General features: G+C 45.9%; 1 protein-coding gene across 5 annotated transcripts in view; it reads left to right on the top strand.

Annotated features, from left to right (window-relative positions):
- The window catches only part of Satb2 (SATB homeobox 2), a 171280-nt gene that overhangs the window by 43846 nt on the left and 110542 nt on the right, over nt 1-16892 (top strand). The window lies entirely within an intron of this gene.

Raw genomic sequence — 16892 nt, 5'->3', positions numbered from 1 at the left:
CACTGTCACGGCATCCTCCAGAAAAGCCACAGCTCCTAATAGGACCACTCCCTGTGGGGGACCACTTACATTCACACTACCACACAGGGTCTCTCTGCATAGCCCTGCCTGTCCTGGAACTCACGATATAGACGAGGCTGGACTTGAACTCAAGAGAGACCCACCTGCTTCTGCCTCTGGAGTACTAGATTAAAGGCATGCGCCATCACACCTGGCTATGCTCAGTGATTTTTTTTTTTTAACTAGCATGCAGTATTGGGAATAAATGCCCATTGTCACAGTACCATGCCAATCATACGCATAGAAGTCAGAATAATGCCAGGTAGCACTTTAATGACCATGTGGCTGATGGTGGGTATTTATAGTAATATTTATGACCTAACCTCCATTTTTTTTATTAGTTGCATGTAACAGTCATTTTGTTTTATTAGTAGTATTTTCCTCTGGTGCCGGGAGGCCGAGCCTAGGGTGTTGCTGCACATACTAATCACAGGCCGTTCCTCACACCTGCACTCCCGTGTCTGTTATTTTAAGGTTTTATTTATTTGAGGCAAAGGCCATTGACGGGATAGAGAACAAAGCCGTTCTTTTACCGGGGATGAGTACCGCGGCCCTCGCTCTCTTCTGAGTTGCTTTGCTCGCCGTGTCTGTCCTGCTCAGTCTGCACAGTGTCCCCTTCTCTGTGTCCCTGCTGGCATGTAGTCTGACATTTGAATACTGCTCCTGTTGTGGTTTTCCTCTTACCACAGCATGCTGCCTACCTATTCCTGGCTGACTCGCACGCCAAGGCTTCCACGCTGGAGGGACCCTTGGTTTGGGTCTCCACCAGACGCTGCTTCTGCGGGCGGCTCTGGTCCCGCGTTGTGAGCGTGGGAAGCAGGTCGACCAGTAGGCCTTTTTCCTAATCAGCAGCCACATGGCAGTCAGAAGGAGAGGTCTGTGCAGGCTGGGGCAGTGACAGCAGCAGGGGGTGGGGGCTGGCACCGGAGTCTTGCGTGAGCGCTTTGACACACGGAGTCACAGCCCATTATCACTTGCGCTGGTGTCAAAACAATGCAGCAGCCCGAAATGCAGCCTGGCTTGCTCCCTGCTGTCACACATGCTCCTTGTAAGTCATTAGAGGGTTGGCGTGGACTCCTTCCGGGATCACTCAGAGCCGCATGGGGGGGGGGCAGTAGTGGTTATTAATCATGTGTGGCTAATTATGCCGGGGTGGTTTGGGGGGTGTCCTGAAGCCACGGTGACAAGGCCTGATTTCCAGGTGCCTCTTGTCTGGGAGAGTTTGTAAGCACAGTGGCTTTCATAAGAGTCGAATGGAAGTGTATCCGGCAGACCTGCCCTGAGAGTTAAAGGAGGGAGAAACCTCATTGGGTAGGAAGCTTGGTTCAGACCGAGATGAAGGGGACCGACTGAGAAGGCTGAAAGATTGTGAGGGACAGGAAGAAGGGAAATGGTTGGCGGGAAGCTCTGTCTGGCTAGTGTGCATGGATACACCGAGGGACCTTTGGGGCTCAGAGAGAAGAACCTTGGATGCTAAGCTGAAGGTGCTGAATCCGTGCAGTTATGGTGTTTGAGAAATACGTGATTCTGTTGATAGGTGGTTGGGGTGTTAATCAGTGAACCGCACAAGTGACCAGGCAGAAAGTCCACTGTTATAGTCAAAGAGAAGTTTTTTTTTTTTTTTAATTGTTACTGTTTTTTTGTTTGGTTTTGTTTCAGGTAGGTGACCAATTCTGGCTAACAGTATCTTGGCGAGATCATCGAAGGCCCAGGCTTTCACTTCTTCCCTGGCTTTTCTTAGTATCATTGCAGAATGGCTATTACAGGTCTAGACTTCCAGTTCAGATTCCAAAGGCTTAGAAAAAGGGAAGAGAGAAGAGCCAAAGACAGGACCCTTCCCCCCTCCCCTTCTGGTTTTGGGAGGAAGGCCTTCCCGAGGACTTTGCCTTTTATTGCACTCTCGGGTCTTTGGAGCTTGGGAAATCAAGTTTTTCATCTGATACAATGCATCTCAGAAAAAAAACAGGATTCTTTGGGAAGGAAGAAGGGAAAGTGGATATTGGTCGGCATTGGCCACAGCGTGTTTGTGTCTGTCGTGGGAAATCAAAAAAGCCAGAGAGCAGAGGGGCAGAGAGCAGAGAGTGCCAGCAAGACATCCTGATTGGATTCAGACAAAACAACCCCAGCTTAGTCTCAGTTCTGGGTTTGTTTAACACACACACAAAAATATTAGGCAATGAATTAGGAAAACGAGGCTTCGAGTCCAGCACTGCCCTTAGACTTGGGCCGGGGGAAGCAGGGCTCTGAGCATTGTTTGTCTGATCTGCATAAAACTGGGGCTTTTTGGAACACATGCACAGGAAAATGGGGACTTCAGATCCACAATGTGTGATGCCGAGAGGAGACCCATGCTTTGGAATACTGCTTTCAGATTAAAAAATATGAGGAAGTCATAAAACTAAGCATGCAGGTTACGGGAAGATACACGTTTTATTAAAAAACTTGTCTTTCCCTACTTTGTGGGACTAATAAACTGGCAAACGTGTTTCATAAATTAATTTAATTAAAACAACCCCCTAATATTCCTTGGCGGGAGCGTTTCTCTGGTCACCCATACGAGCGTACTCAGGCTGCAAGGGAAGGGGGACATGACAGATTCCTGCTCCTGCGACTCTGGGGACGATTTATTTATACGCGACAGTTGATCATGCAGTCATCTCCTGATAAAGAGTTGGTTTTGTCCTCCATACTCAGACACTCTCTGATGCTTGCTTCTATCTATGGAAAACTTAAGATCGAAGATCAAGTAAAGTTGACATCCTGGAAGAGAGGGGCTTGTCCCCCTCTGCACTGCCTGCTCAGAGGCCCTTGGGTGACTCTCTCTGTTCTGTACGGCATTTGTCCTGGGAGCAGAGGTCCACACACTGTCTTTATCGGCCCCTCACCTCTGTTCTCTCCTAGCCTGTGAGTTATCCTGTGCTGAGCACACCTACCACCTCCTCGCCTAACTGCACAGCAGCTACCAAGGGCACCAGTGTGCCCGTGCATGGCAGGAACTCCTAGGAGGACCCTGTGCTGGTTGCTTGGTGATATTGTATCTCTTTTATCTCCACACAAGAATGGTATACATGCTTAGCACATTGTGAGGATAAGATTATATTCAAACAGTGTTCTTAGCGCTGTGTTTAATACCTGGTAGGTGTTCACATTAAAAACTAGGGTGCTAGGGATATGGCTCATCCGTCAAGAGTTCCCCAGAGCCCTGCCAGGCATCTCTCAACTGCCTGGAGGTTCAGTTCCCAGGGCATTGATGCCTCTGGCCTCCACAGGATCATGTGCTCATGTGCATCCTACATGACGACATGTGCACACGCACACACATGTACACACATACACAACTAAAAATAATACAAATGAATCTTTAAATGACAGTAAGTTGGGCGGTGTTGATTTTTCAGGAATGCAGCCTCTTTGGTTTGCTTTGTGCTGCCCTGCAAATAAAAGCAGAGAATCAGAGGGCCGTGCATCAGCACATACTGCCCTGGGTAGTATATTCCGTTCTCCTTAGTATCTAAGGGGTTAAGTTTTGAGTGAGCATGGGATGGCAAAGACAGAAATGAAATTTTTTTTCAGGGTGCTAAGGGGCTCTCTCAGAGAGTGGAAGGGGAAGAGAGGTGGGGCAGCAGAGTAAATGATTCAATATGATTTGAATTTGATACATAGTAATATGGCCCAAGTGAGATCTTTATCATAGGAAGAAAGGAACTACTCAGGATTCATAAATGCCATTTATTAGCAATTACTATTTGGGCTTCTTTAACTAGAAAAAGTCTCCAGGCATCTGAGATCACTAATGGAGCTTTGGAGGTAAGAAGACAAAAGGACTTTTATGTTGTTTTTTTTTTTTCCAAAAAAAGCTAGAACAACAACAACCAAAACAACCCTTTTTATTTTCGTATGTACAAAGGTGACTATAAATGTTTTACCAGCCCATAAGTGTATGTTTTGATCTATGTTTACACTTATTAATGGCATAGTTACAGTAGGAAAATTCATCACAGGTTTTAACACTTTCTTTTATGATAGGCGGATGATGTCATTCATATATAATGCATTGCATTAAAAAAAAAAACAACAGTGACCACCCGGAGCAGACAGTTAAAAGAATGGGGGCATTCATTCTACTGGAACTGCCGCCTAAAATAGGCCACCGTTAAAGTCACAGTAATGTGCCCTGGGAGGGACACTTTTGGGGGGTCGAGATCCCACAGCTAGATTGGAGATTTGTAAAGATGATTAAGCAGACAGATGATACTGGGGAATTCTGAGCCTCAGGGCTTGCACATTGCCCTATCTTACTGTGTGGCTTATCTGCACTCGGGTGGGTGGAGTCTGTCTCACTTTTATCATTTTAACTCAAATACCACAAAAGTGCCCCACCCCAGGACGATGACTACTTCACAATCCACCACGGAGTTCAGCCTTCCTCCCAGCTGCCTCAAATATCGCCTTAGTGATCTCTGAGCTGGGATTAGGTTTAGCTGGGCAAGTAAGTGTCCTTGGAGGTCAGAGTTCAAGGAGTCCTAGTTAGCTTTCTGGGTGCGGGGAAAAAGGGAAGACAGTCACTCAAGATGCTTTCTTAAACAAAGGTTTCCTTCTGTGGGGCTCTAAAAAGAAAAATTCTTCAAATAGCCTCAACAGCTGAACACACACACACACACATACACACACACACACACACAGTTTGTAATCTCTATGGTTAGCATGTTTACTCCCGCCATTAATGGTTCTGGCCTATAGAGTGTGTCCAAACCCAAAGGAAATGAAGTCAGTGAAGGTGGGGGTGTCAGTGGAGAGGCAAGCCATGCCCACCGACTCCCTCCCTCCCGCCCCCATTCCTCACAAGCTTGTAATTAAGTCCAGACTTGCCATAGTATCATTACACATTGAAGATGAGCTGGGAGCTCTTTTGAAGTTAAATTTCTGAACATTACCCCCTGCCGTAGAAAGGGCATTGCCTTGCTGTGACCAAGCTTTAAAAACAGAGCAATGCTAAGCAGTGTGTGCCCGTTCCTGGAGGAGGAGCCCCCGGAGGGTCCTCGGTATTTCTTGCAGGTGGTCTTGCAGTACAATAGGAAACTCTTGGTCTTTCAAGGATGGTGTTGAGAACTTCCAGTAGGCAGAACCGCAGGGTACCGATTAAGGTAGCCGCCAGAAATGTGTCAGTTTAGAACTGCTCCGGAGAATGTTGAAAGAATACATATGATCTAAATTCTGCTTTTGAACTCTCATTTTTTATATTGTTTCGTATCAATAAATGTACTGCAAAGCCCCCCTCCCACTCCCGCAGTAGAATATGATCTGCTGTGAAAATGAATAGAATGAGGTATACGGACAGAAGGGAGGGCGGTCGGAGGGGCTGTTGGGATTATATGTGCACCACAGCACAATTAAAGATCGTTTCTTTCCACACCCACCATATTTAGGAATCTCCCCCTGACTCCCTTGGTGTAGCGCTGCTGGGCTCTCCCCAGGGATTTTCTGGGGGTGGGTCCTGTGTCTCACTTCTTTGGGGAGTCTGGCACCTGCAGGATTTGTTTCACGCTTCTTTTACAGGCTAATTGTTACAAAGTTGCCTTTGGTGTTTATTGTTGCTAATTCTGCAACTTAGCTGTCCCTGGAAGTATGACCACGCCTCCTCTAAGACCCCAGAGGGCGGCAGTGGTCTCTATGGGTTTGGCCACTCTTCTGTCCCTTGGCACTCTGTGTCACCCTTATATCTTGTGCTGTCTGGTGGTGGCTGTCCCACACTGACTCGGCTCATTACCTGGGCTGTGGTCTTGACTGTCCAGAAACATATTAATTCTCTGTATAGAGGTTTACAGTAGCTCATATGAAACCATTTGTTTTCACATCGTTTCAGATGAATTTATGTCAGGTCAAAGTTATTTGTATATGTCACTTAATTGAATATAACTTAAATTAATAAACTAATTTTTTTTTTTTTGGTTTTACTTTGTCTGGTTAATTGCTTTAGATTCTTCTCTTTCCTTTTGGTATTTTGAGATGGGGTTGTGTAGGCCAGACTACCTCAAACTTGCCAATACCTAGCATCCTGGCCTTCCTGCCTCTGCCTCCCCTGTGTTGGGACTATAGGCCTGTGCAGGCCTGGCTAAGTTTGAATCTAAACTAAGTCATCCATCCCGTTGGCATTCTGAAAGCTACAAATTCTTATTAGCATCATTCTCCAAACAACGGGCAAATGTGAAGGGTCAGAACGACAGATGAGATCAAATTCCGGGCTGTGAGGCTGCTAGGTCAGGCCCACGCTCTGGGGCTGGGATTGTACCACCCGGTTCACTGAGTGGAGGAGCTTCCTGTGTTTCTCCTCTCGTCAGGACGAAAAAACACGGCTGTGGTCTGGCACGGCACCTGTGGACCGAGCTCTTTGAGTTAAATTTGTGCTGCTCGGAAATGTCTGTTTCTTCGTGACATTATTTATTTGTTTATATCACAGTCAGTTGCCCTAGAAATACTTGCACTGAGACGCAGGTCCTTGAACCAAGAGACTTAGATTTCCAGTAGTCTATATTCTTCTCTAAGGCCCTTCCTGTGCCCCCTCTGGGGTCCTCTTAGCCACCCTAGCATTTCAAGCTCCAAGAGGCTTCTGCCCCAGCAGGTGAGGTAGAGAGTAGGCGCACAGCTGGTTTTGGCTCCGGGCTCTGCCTCTTTCTAACATGACGTCATCTCCCACAGGCTGAACTCCTCTGTCTCTTTCTAGATCTTTGTCCCCGGCTTCACTCAAAGCTGTTAAAGTCCTCAGGGTTCAGGATCCCGATCTCTGGACCTGCGCATTCCTTAGAAGATTCGTAGAGATTCCCTGCCTCATTTTCCAGAGTTCCTGGGAGGTTGGGGAATTTAAGGGCCTGGAGGATTTCCAGAGCCACCAAACAGAAGGCTAGGAAGGGTGGTATTAGGCTGCCCCTCCCTGTGAGGTAGCCACCTGACTTACGGGAAGTGCAGTGGGCTGAGAGCTGTCCTCACTTTCACGATCCTGAGATGACTTCGTAGCCAATGGGTGGGTCTCTTCTTGCTGTCATTTTTCCACGCAATTGCTCGCCCATTCATATAACTCTGGTCTCACAAGTCTTTTCCCGGTGTTGTAACTTTTAAGCCATCTTCCCGACACAGCTCTATCGATGAAATCATACTCATTTTCAGTCAGCTTTTTAATAGTTTTTTTTTTAAGTTATGAAATACTCAGCTCCTCTAAGAATCCCATTGCTGTAACCGCTAGAAGGAGCTGATTTTTATATTTCTTTTCTACTTCTCCCCATCTCCCGCCACAGGGTTTCTCTGTGTAGCCCTTGCTGTCCAGACCAGGCTGGCCTCCAACTGACAGAAATCCACCTGCCTCTGCCTCCTGAGTGCTGGGATTAAAGGCATGTGCCACCACCATCCACCAGGTCTTTATATTTCTAAGACTAAGATTTTGTATAATTTATGTCCTTCTGTGGCCAGAAAGATGGCTCTGTACTTAAGCGCATTCTGCGCTTGCTGAGGATCTGAGTTCTGTTCCCAGCACCCCTGTCAGGAGGCTCACAACCACGTTTAACTCCAGCTGCCAGAGGATTTGATACCTCTGGCCTCGGCAGATGCTAACACTCAATCGCAGACCCTCCTACCACCCCCACATAAACAGACAGCTAAAAAATAAAGCAACAAATCTCTGAGGAAGTGTATTCTCCTGGGTTGAGACTGGCATGGTGTATCTACGTGACACTATGCATTCTGTCTACCATAATGAGTCCTGTGAAACAGAGGACCGCCAGGCAGCCCCAGCCTTCGAGGTGCTCAGCTCCCCGAAAGCCCTGCTTAATTGTATGCTCGACAGTGGGAAATTCTCAGACTTTCAGATTCTTTTCTGGTTATTTTTTTCACCGTTTATTAGGAAAATGAAGCCTTGTTAGTGTATCGAGTTTGTACTTAAAGAAATGAGACTCTCGGTAGCACAGCCAGGAGACTATAGGTTGCAGTGTTTGCCTTGTAGCTTGCTACAGGGCCAACATGGAGGTCCTGCCTTGGGTGGGGCGTGCGTGCAGTGTGCAGGGAATAGGAGAAGGAGTGACTTTGGACTCCTTCATTTCCGTGTAATCCAACATGCCTAAGTGTTTAGAATTTCTCAATAGGAATAGATTCGAGGAATTTTACCCAGCACGCTTTTTCCCCTCTTTTCTTTTTTAAGAATATATCCTCTAGAAATAAGCATGTGGAGTTTGATTTCTTTACCATGAATAATTGTGCTAAAATATCTCAAGGACGGGTTCTAAATTTGCGGTTGTTGGTGTGTGTGTGTGTGTGTGTGTGTGTGTGTGTGTGAGTGTGTGTGTGTGGTGTGTGTGTGTCTAAATTTGCGGTTGTTGGTGTGTGTGTGTGTGTGTGTGTCTAAATTTGCGGTTGTTGGTGTGTGTGTGTGTGTCTAAATTTGCGGTTGTTGGTGTGTGTGTGTGTGTCTAAATTTGCGGTTGTTGGTGTGTGTGTGTGTGTGTGTGTGTGTGTGTGTGTGTGTGTGTGTGAAGGTTCAGAATCAATGCTTTTCAGGAAACAGCCTTTCTTTTCCCGGAAGAGCAAAATAGCAAAACAAACAAACAAACAAACAAACAAACAGTCCACCGCCCTTAACCAGAAATCCAGCCAACCAGGCCCAACACAGCACCCTCCATTAAACAGAGAAATGATCCTAATGATGTAGATGTATTCTTTGGGCCTCCATTTGCAAGCACACCCTCACTTCCATTCTCCCTCCGGTCCTTCGGGACATCCTCAGGGACACAGGCTCTTTCCCTGAGCAGCCTGCCAGGCTTCAGGGTGCTTGCTTCAATACAGATTCCTAGTCCCTGGAGACCCCGGTACTGGGTCCCCTGGTGGCAGACCCTGGAATTATTATTTTCACAGGTTCTGTTGTATGTGTCTGTGGGGGTGGGTGGGTGGGGGAGCGGGGATATCTGTGACCCTAAGTTTGAGAACCCACCCCACCCTCCAGTTGTCCTCGGCTTCTGTTCCCTCTGATGAAGCCGCTATTATGCAGGGCCCCTTCCGAAGCTCTTTGTTGCCGAAGAACAGGCTGCTCGGTGGGCCAGAACAGATTGTCACCATGTAAATGCGGAGTCAAGGGACATAATTTTACGGGCTCACACCTATCTCTCAGCCAAAGGCATTTCAGGTTAGATGTTCGCCCGCGCCGGTAGAGGAATAAAGGGCTCGTTTGAACCGGGACAACCCTAGCTCTGGGTACATTCTGTGGCGTGGCGCTTGCCAACCCCCACTCAGCCCGCGCATTCGTAATCGTCAACTGTTTCCATGCATTGAGACGTGGCAGCAAAACCTCTTCTTTGTGGAACCTCATTAAGATTTCAGTTGCTAACAGATTTTATTTTGCGGTTCCAGCTTTCATGATATTAAGATACGGAGATGTGGGCTTCTGGGAAGGACTCTTTACAAGGCTCACGCGGTTCTGCCGTGGGGGAGCATCACTGTTTCTCTCCGGGCACAAGGGGAAAGGGAAAAAAAAGGATGGGCAGACAGTCTAATTGATGTGATGTCTGACTTTGACAGCACAAGAAAGGATGGCCAAGTCACTTCCAAAATATCATTTGTTTGAGACCTGTGTGGTTTTACTTACCAGAGCAATTCGTTTCAAAGGATTTTTATGAATTTTTGTTTGGGGTGGCCAGAAAGACACATCACATTGGTAAAACAGGAACACTTTAAAATAGATTTATTTTTATGTTTGGGGTATCTCTATGGTAAATAAACAAGCCCTGATTTAAATGACCCCCCTTTTTTTCTCTCATGGTAGCAAACAAAATTATACTGCGTCATCTTATATTTTCTGCTGTTCAGCCCCTGTGCACTCGAAGACCTTCTTCTACATAACGCGTACTCTTTAACTACAGCTAATGTCAATAACATGCTTCTAGATGCCCGCTGTATCCAGTCTTCTCTTGCTGACTTGGTCATTCCTTAGGCCTGCACCAAGGGGCCCTGGGCTATACTCAGGAGCGCAGGTCTGTCCATAGCTGGAGGCGCTGGCTGGTCTGTCAGATGGTGGTTGGAGGTGAAAATTTCCCCTCTCCAGATGTGACGTGGCTGTGCCTTCCCTGAGGAAGCCCTGGCTCCTTCCCCCTTCACAGTTCTCTTTGCTGCTTTGCCAGGTGATGGCTCCTTTCGCCTTCCCCTCTTTGCTGCTTTGCCAGGTGAGCCTTCCACACCCAGCCCAGCTGCTCTTGCAGGTCAGAGGCCATCTTGACATCTCCCTGAGGACCCTCCCTTGAGCCTGTTGCCCCTCCCCCATCTTCACATCACCTGCTCTCTGTGGGTGATCTGATGGCCCTTGTGGACAGTACCTTCTGGTGAGTGTCCCTGTCCTTGCTGTGAGCATGTCCACTGAAGACCTGCAGAGGAGGAGGAGAAGGAAGAGGAGGAGGAAGAGGAGGAGGAAGAGGAGGAGGAAGAGGAGGAGGAGGAGGAGGAAGAGGAGGAGGAGGAGGAGGAGGAGAAGGAGGAGGAGGAGGAGGAGGAGGAGGAGGGCTGACTTCCTGCAAATCCACCCCACAAGTGGTTTGCTTTGTTGACATCATCCATATATCCTTGCTTAGCCTCATATCTGTTCATAATCCGAGCTAAAAATTTCTCAATCAGAGGCCTTCTCGTTTCAAAACAGAAGAGACTTCATGAAAGGACTGGCGGCTCGGAATGCAAATAGATTTTTAGCAGCGCGTGGTTGCTCTGCTAGTGTCCAGGGGAGTGTTGCAGTTTGATGACAGTCACACAGTTCCATTGTGAAAAAAAAAATCTGTCCGGTACAGGACGGGGTGATGGACAAAGTGGAATGGCCTGTCCACGCCATGTACAGCGCGAGGACGCCTTCTTTCACCAGATGGGCTATTGCAGTTAAAATCTGCTCAGTGGCCCGTAGTGTCTTTCCTTCCCGCCAAAGAGTCAATAATGTATACATGCGATCAATATATGCACGCTGTTATTCCTGCTATACATATGTGCATATCTGTGTCCACACACACAAGCATGCATGTGTATAAATCTACAATCTGTATCTTTGCACTTATTAGTGTTTTCCACGGCATGAATTTTGAATGCCTGTGTGTATCCGCGTGTCACCAGTGAATCATCTCATTTGGTGTACACGATCACACTATTCAGAATTAGTTTTTACAAGTAACTTTTTAATAAAAAATTATGCATTTGCATTCCATTCTGTTTTGATTAATTAGTTGGTGGTAGTGGGTAATCGTTTAAAATAACTTTTAAAGTCTAGATTCTATTCCTAGTTGACGCTTGTGATTGATTTTCATTGACATCTAAGGTGTCATGTTGTCAAATTTCAGACTCTGCATTTAATTAGTGATTTTGAAAATTACAGTTATCTTAGAATTAAGGTTTTCATGGCATGGCGTGGGGGTGGGGCTGTCTCTGGCTGGCCTCAAACTGTCTGGTTAAGAATGATCTTGAACTCTTGATCCTCCTGTCTCTACCTTCCAGATTGGAGTTCGAAAATACACAGCTCATTTGAATGTGAGCTGATGGCACCGTCCTGATTTAGAGGTCAAATGGGGGGGGGGTCTGTAAAGCGTCCTTAAAGGGACAAGGCTGCTAAGTGGAATATTCTGAGGTATAACGGTCACCCAAAGGTTTTATTGTGAGGTATGCTATGCTCACCAAGGGATTTCTATGTTTAGTATTAGAAAATAGATACTTAAACAAGCATTTGGGTTTGTACCATACTGCTAGAAAAATAGAATATTGCTAGTACCTTCCAAACTGTCTCTTTTTAATTGCTAATTTATTCTTATCAGTGTATTTTTTTTTTTTTTTGTGAATGTGTGCCAAAGTGTTCGGTAGCCACAGAGGAGCCTGGGAAGAGTCAATAATTTCTGGGGTTTTTTTTCTGCCTTTTTCTACCATTCCTCCTTACTTTACCCATGCTACCCATGTCTCAGCTTCTTTACCCTGGTCCTCTTCTGCTTTCCCTCAACTCCCACAGCAGCAACAGTGACCACAGAGATGGACGGTGTTGAACAATACTGTCATCTGATCGGCCTCACCGCCCTCTGTTTTGATTTTTCATGTTCTCCCTGCAGAGTCCCTGGTGATCTGTCCCGGGCCCCTGCTCACCGCTCACCCCTGTCCCCATGCCCATCCACAGCAGCTGCTTAGTTCTCCCCTCAGCCAGGGCCTCTGGCTACTGTATGTACGGCGGCGGCTTCTTTTCATCCCTAGGGGCCATTCTCCTTGACTTCCTGACTGGTCTTTCTCTGGGCATACTCTTAATTTTTGTTCTGAGCACTTGCTAAATTTTTAATTAGACCTCTGCTTATTGGTTTGTGATCTTCAAGTCTGATGAGTGTAGGTACATACATGGCTGTCTCACTTACCACCACACTGCCCTTGCATTGCCTGGGCAGACACGTGTGAATGTTGGAATAAATGAATGACAGAGTTTGGCAGTGCCTTTGGAAGAGACCATTTTCTATAGTACAAAACCTTTTACGTTTATGGTATTGTGAGAGTAACAAAATCGAGCCCCCGAACTAGGCCTGCGTCCTTGGGTCTACTTATGCCTGCCGTGTGTATTATTGTTTAATCCCCGCTGACCCACCAATACATTTCCAATGCACAATCAATTTTTCTTGTTTCCAGTACTATCCTCAGATATGCAGGACAGTGAGATTTACCCAACATGCTACATTAGGAAGATTGGGAGTTCTGGGGTCCTGGAACCCTGAGAATGGAGAGTAGTTAGGCTGAATCGGCATCACCGTCTTATCCCTGCTTCCCCTCTTGCGAGAAATGACGCCCACCTCTCCTGGTTGCAGTGATGACCAATAGCAGGAGGTACATGCTGAATTCTAACACAGCACTGGCCAGAGAGAGATGCTTAAGTCGTGATGTTGTTTGTTTTTATTATTTTTATTACCTACATAATCGGCTGGTTAATCCTTTGCTCCTCCCAGTTGATCCTCCAGGAAACTGAGGCTGTTTGCTTTGTAGGAGTAATGTGGAGATGGAATGGGATGTTGTGTGCATGCACTGATGCAATATAGTACTAAGTGATGATGCGTGGTACTAGTGATGCGTGGTACCTAGTGATGCGTGGTACCTAGTGATGTGTGGTACTAGTGTTGCGTGGTACTAATGATGCGTGGTACTAGTGTTGCATGGTACTAATGATGCGTGGTACCTAGTGATGCGTGGTACCTAGTGATGCGTGGTACTAGTGATGCGTGGTACTAATGATGCGTGGTACTAGTGATGCGTGGTACCTAGTGATACATGGTATGTAGCAATGTGTGGTACCTAGCGATGCATGGTACTAGTGATGCATGGTACCTAGTGATGTGTGGTACTAGTGTTGCGTGGTACTAATGATGCGTGGTACTAATGATGCGTGGTACCTAGTGATGCGTGGTACTAGTGATGCGTGGTACTAATGATGCGTGGTACTAGTGATGCATGGTACCTAGTGATACATGGTACGTAGCAATGTGTGGTACCTAGCGATGCATGGTACTAGTGATGCGTGGTACCTAGTGATACATGGTACGTAGCAATGTGTGGTACCTAGCGATGCATGGTACTAGTGATGCGTGGTACCTAGTGATACATGGTACGTAGCAATGTGTGGTACCTAGCGATGCGTGGTACTAGTGATACGTGGTACCTAGTGATGTGTGCTACTTAGGCTGCTCTCTTGCCTTGTAGTTGCCTGCAGTGAGTTAGTGAGGGTACTTAGTGGGGGAACAACAGGGATGCAGTTACTTGGCAACAGTGTGTAGTCTTTGAGTTCATTTGCTCATTCACCAGCTGTTTTCGGAGATGTTCACATTAGTGCTAGGACTTCAAGGCCAGCAGGCTAGGAAATGAGAGCTTACTGGCAGTAGTTCTTGGGGGTGTGGGGAGGGTGCTAGTCCTCCTGGAAGTCTCTGTGAGGTCTGTCTCAGAGGCCAGGAAGATGCTTTAGAGGGGACCAACCACCTTGATGCTCCCAGTCAGGCAAACCTCAGTCTCAGGAAAATATCTTTGTACCTTAGGCAAGTTATTTATTCTAATAGGAAGTGAAGATATCGTATGTCACAGAACTTTTGTGAAGATGAACCCAATGGGAAAATGTTTGAATGTACCATGGTGTATAAGTGCGATCACATGACATTTTGTCAGCTTTTGTATATACCAGGAGATTGTGGAATGACTCCCAATCCCAGGAAGCCATCTCTATAGGACTTTACAAGGTTACACACATGTTTGTTGTTTCAAACTTTGCTAAGCCTAAACCGTATGTTTATTGGTCAAAGTTCAGAGACTGGTTGGTGGTCACCATCTGCAGCTAGCTCCTTAGGACTTTTACTTGGCCATGTAAGCATCACCCTTCTATTAAAAGGTCCCATAATGCCTTTCTTGCTCGAGATTCTAATCAAGACGTCAACCGTCTTAACTCTGTATTATTGTTTCCTTATCCTAACCTCTAGAGGGAAGGACAGTTTGCTTTGTAATAGCCGCCCACTCCTTCTCCTGGCACTACTTGGTGGTTGTCTTTGTCTTGATACCTGGCCCCTAAGAAGGTGCAGAAGGAATGAAAAGCCAGGCACTAAGGGACGTATGTGCCCCTGGTATCTACTTCCCCTGCCTCTGAGGTTTTATACATGCTCTGTTTCAAAAACCAGTTTAAAAATAAAAGGAGATGAGGGCGGTTGCAATCTGCTTCCCTCCAGGTAGATGAGGTACGGCCCTCAGGCACCTACCAAACTCCTAATAAGTCCTCAGTTGGTCCCGATTATTGAGAAATCAGGTCCTTCCATTTAGGACAGAGATGGGACTACATTTAGGATTTGTGGGACTACATTTCCACTAGTAGATGAGGGTCAGGTCACAGCAACGCACCCTCTTAGCGTGTGTATGAGGCACACTGGCCTCACACGGCGATTTCCTCTATTATCCTTGGCTTCTCCTTGAGGGCAGTGAGGTTTCCAGAGGCTAGCACTCTGTGCTGTGACTGGTTTGACAGGTCATTTCCTGTATATTTCAAAGGAAAAATGTTATTTCTATGAAACATGTCCGTAAGTCTTATATTTGCAACAACAAATACCTTTATTTATCCAGAATGAATGTTGTTTTTTTTTTTAAGGATGCCACCCAAGCGTGTTGAATGTTTGGATTATCACAGCAGCCATTTTTAATATTCCTGGGTGAGGCGTTACCTTTCAAAAAGATAGTAGAGACAACAAGAATCCCTATCCTCGTGTTTTGGACTCTGTTACAATGTATTTTACAGAAGTAATTTGAAAAAGATTGCAATTTGTGGGGAGAGATTAAAGTTTGTTTTTTTTTATGAACTAAGCTGAGACTGGAAATTCAAAGAGATAGGGTTGGGGCAAGAAGCAGACCTTTGACATACTCTAGATTGTTGATTGAGGTTCCTGTCCTGCCTGGTTCCTGTCCTGCCCGGTTCCCACAGTTGTTAAGTCCCAAAGAAATCACACAAAGGTCTGCATTAATTATAAACTGATTGGCCCAGTAGCTCAGGTTTCTTATTAATTAATTCTTATAACTTATATCAGCCCATTATTCTTGTCTGTTAGCCACGTGGCTTGGTACCTTTTTTGGCAAGGCAGTCACGTCTTGCGTCCTCTGTGTCTGGTTAACAACTGCAGACTGAGCTTTCCTATTCTCAGAATTCTCCTGTTCTCATTGCCCCGCCTCTACATCCTGCCTGGTTGTCCCGCCTATACTTCCTGTCTGGCTACTGACCAATCAGCGTTTTATTAAAATACGATTGACAGGGTACAGGCCATTGTCCCACAGCACTAGATCTTGGATATCCAAGAGAGAAGCAATTCTGTCCCAGATACACTATGAAACCATCACATACTTTAGTTCACAAAGTGGTTTAGGAATGAATGAAAGAATTCCACTCTGACTAATTATAAGCATTATTATAATTCGGCTCCAACCCAACCAAATGTCGTGTTATTAAGTAATTTTGTAGGATGGGTAAGAACGGCGAAGCTTTTGTTTCTTATTTATTTGCTTTATTTGGGAAATATAAATTAAGTTCTGTAATTTCGTAGTGCATAAATGAAACTGGAAATGAAATTTGCAAACCATTTTGGTCCACACAGTTCCCAGAACATACTCATGTTTCAGTGTCATTGTGCAAGGTTCTTGTATTTTTGTTTTTGCCTCTGTTGAGTGTCAGGATCAAAGAAACATGGCTACTTGAGAGATAAAGCCGTCTCTGGTAGACTGAATGCTTTTGAGATGTATCCACAGGTATAAGAACCACAGACTAATAAAGAGATGTCCATATGCATTTCACTTACATGAATTTAGCTGACCATGAGTCGTATGAAATATTATATAAGTCCTTAAACACTAATGACCGCCCTGTTTCTGGTACCCATCAGTTTGGCTTTGGTTATGGGTGCATTGGTTGACTACTTCCTTCTTGCGGAGCAACATAGAATTCCATAAGAAGCCCAAAGAAATGCTCCATTTCTTGAGAGGTTAATGTAAGATGAGGATGACAAAGAACACTGGGTAGCTGACAATGAGGAGAAGGCAGATTTGGGCCCAGCAGGTCCCATTCTCACACAAGGATGAGGCACGTGGAAAAGCAGGGTGCTGGTGGGGGGCAGTTCCTGAGTTTTCATCTCCGTGATTTATGGGGTGTATTTGTTAAAGCAGCAAAGCATGCGCGCGCGCGCGCACACACACACACACACACACACACACACACACACACACTAGTAGGAAGTGAGAGTAAGTGCGTCCTCTTTTGTTTTACAGTTAGGAGTGTGAATAACTAAATATATAATTAG

The sequence above is a fragment of the Myodes glareolus genome, chromosome 27, assembly GCF_982192425.1.
Source record: "Myodes glareolus chromosome 27, mMyoGla1.1, whole genome shotgun sequence".
In the NCBI taxonomy this organism is placed as follows: Eukaryota; Metazoa; Chordata; class Mammalia; order Rodentia; family Cricetidae; genus Myodes; species Myodes glareolus.
Note: the sequence above shows the minus strand (reverse complement) of the source record. Positions and strands in the feature narration are given on the sequence as shown.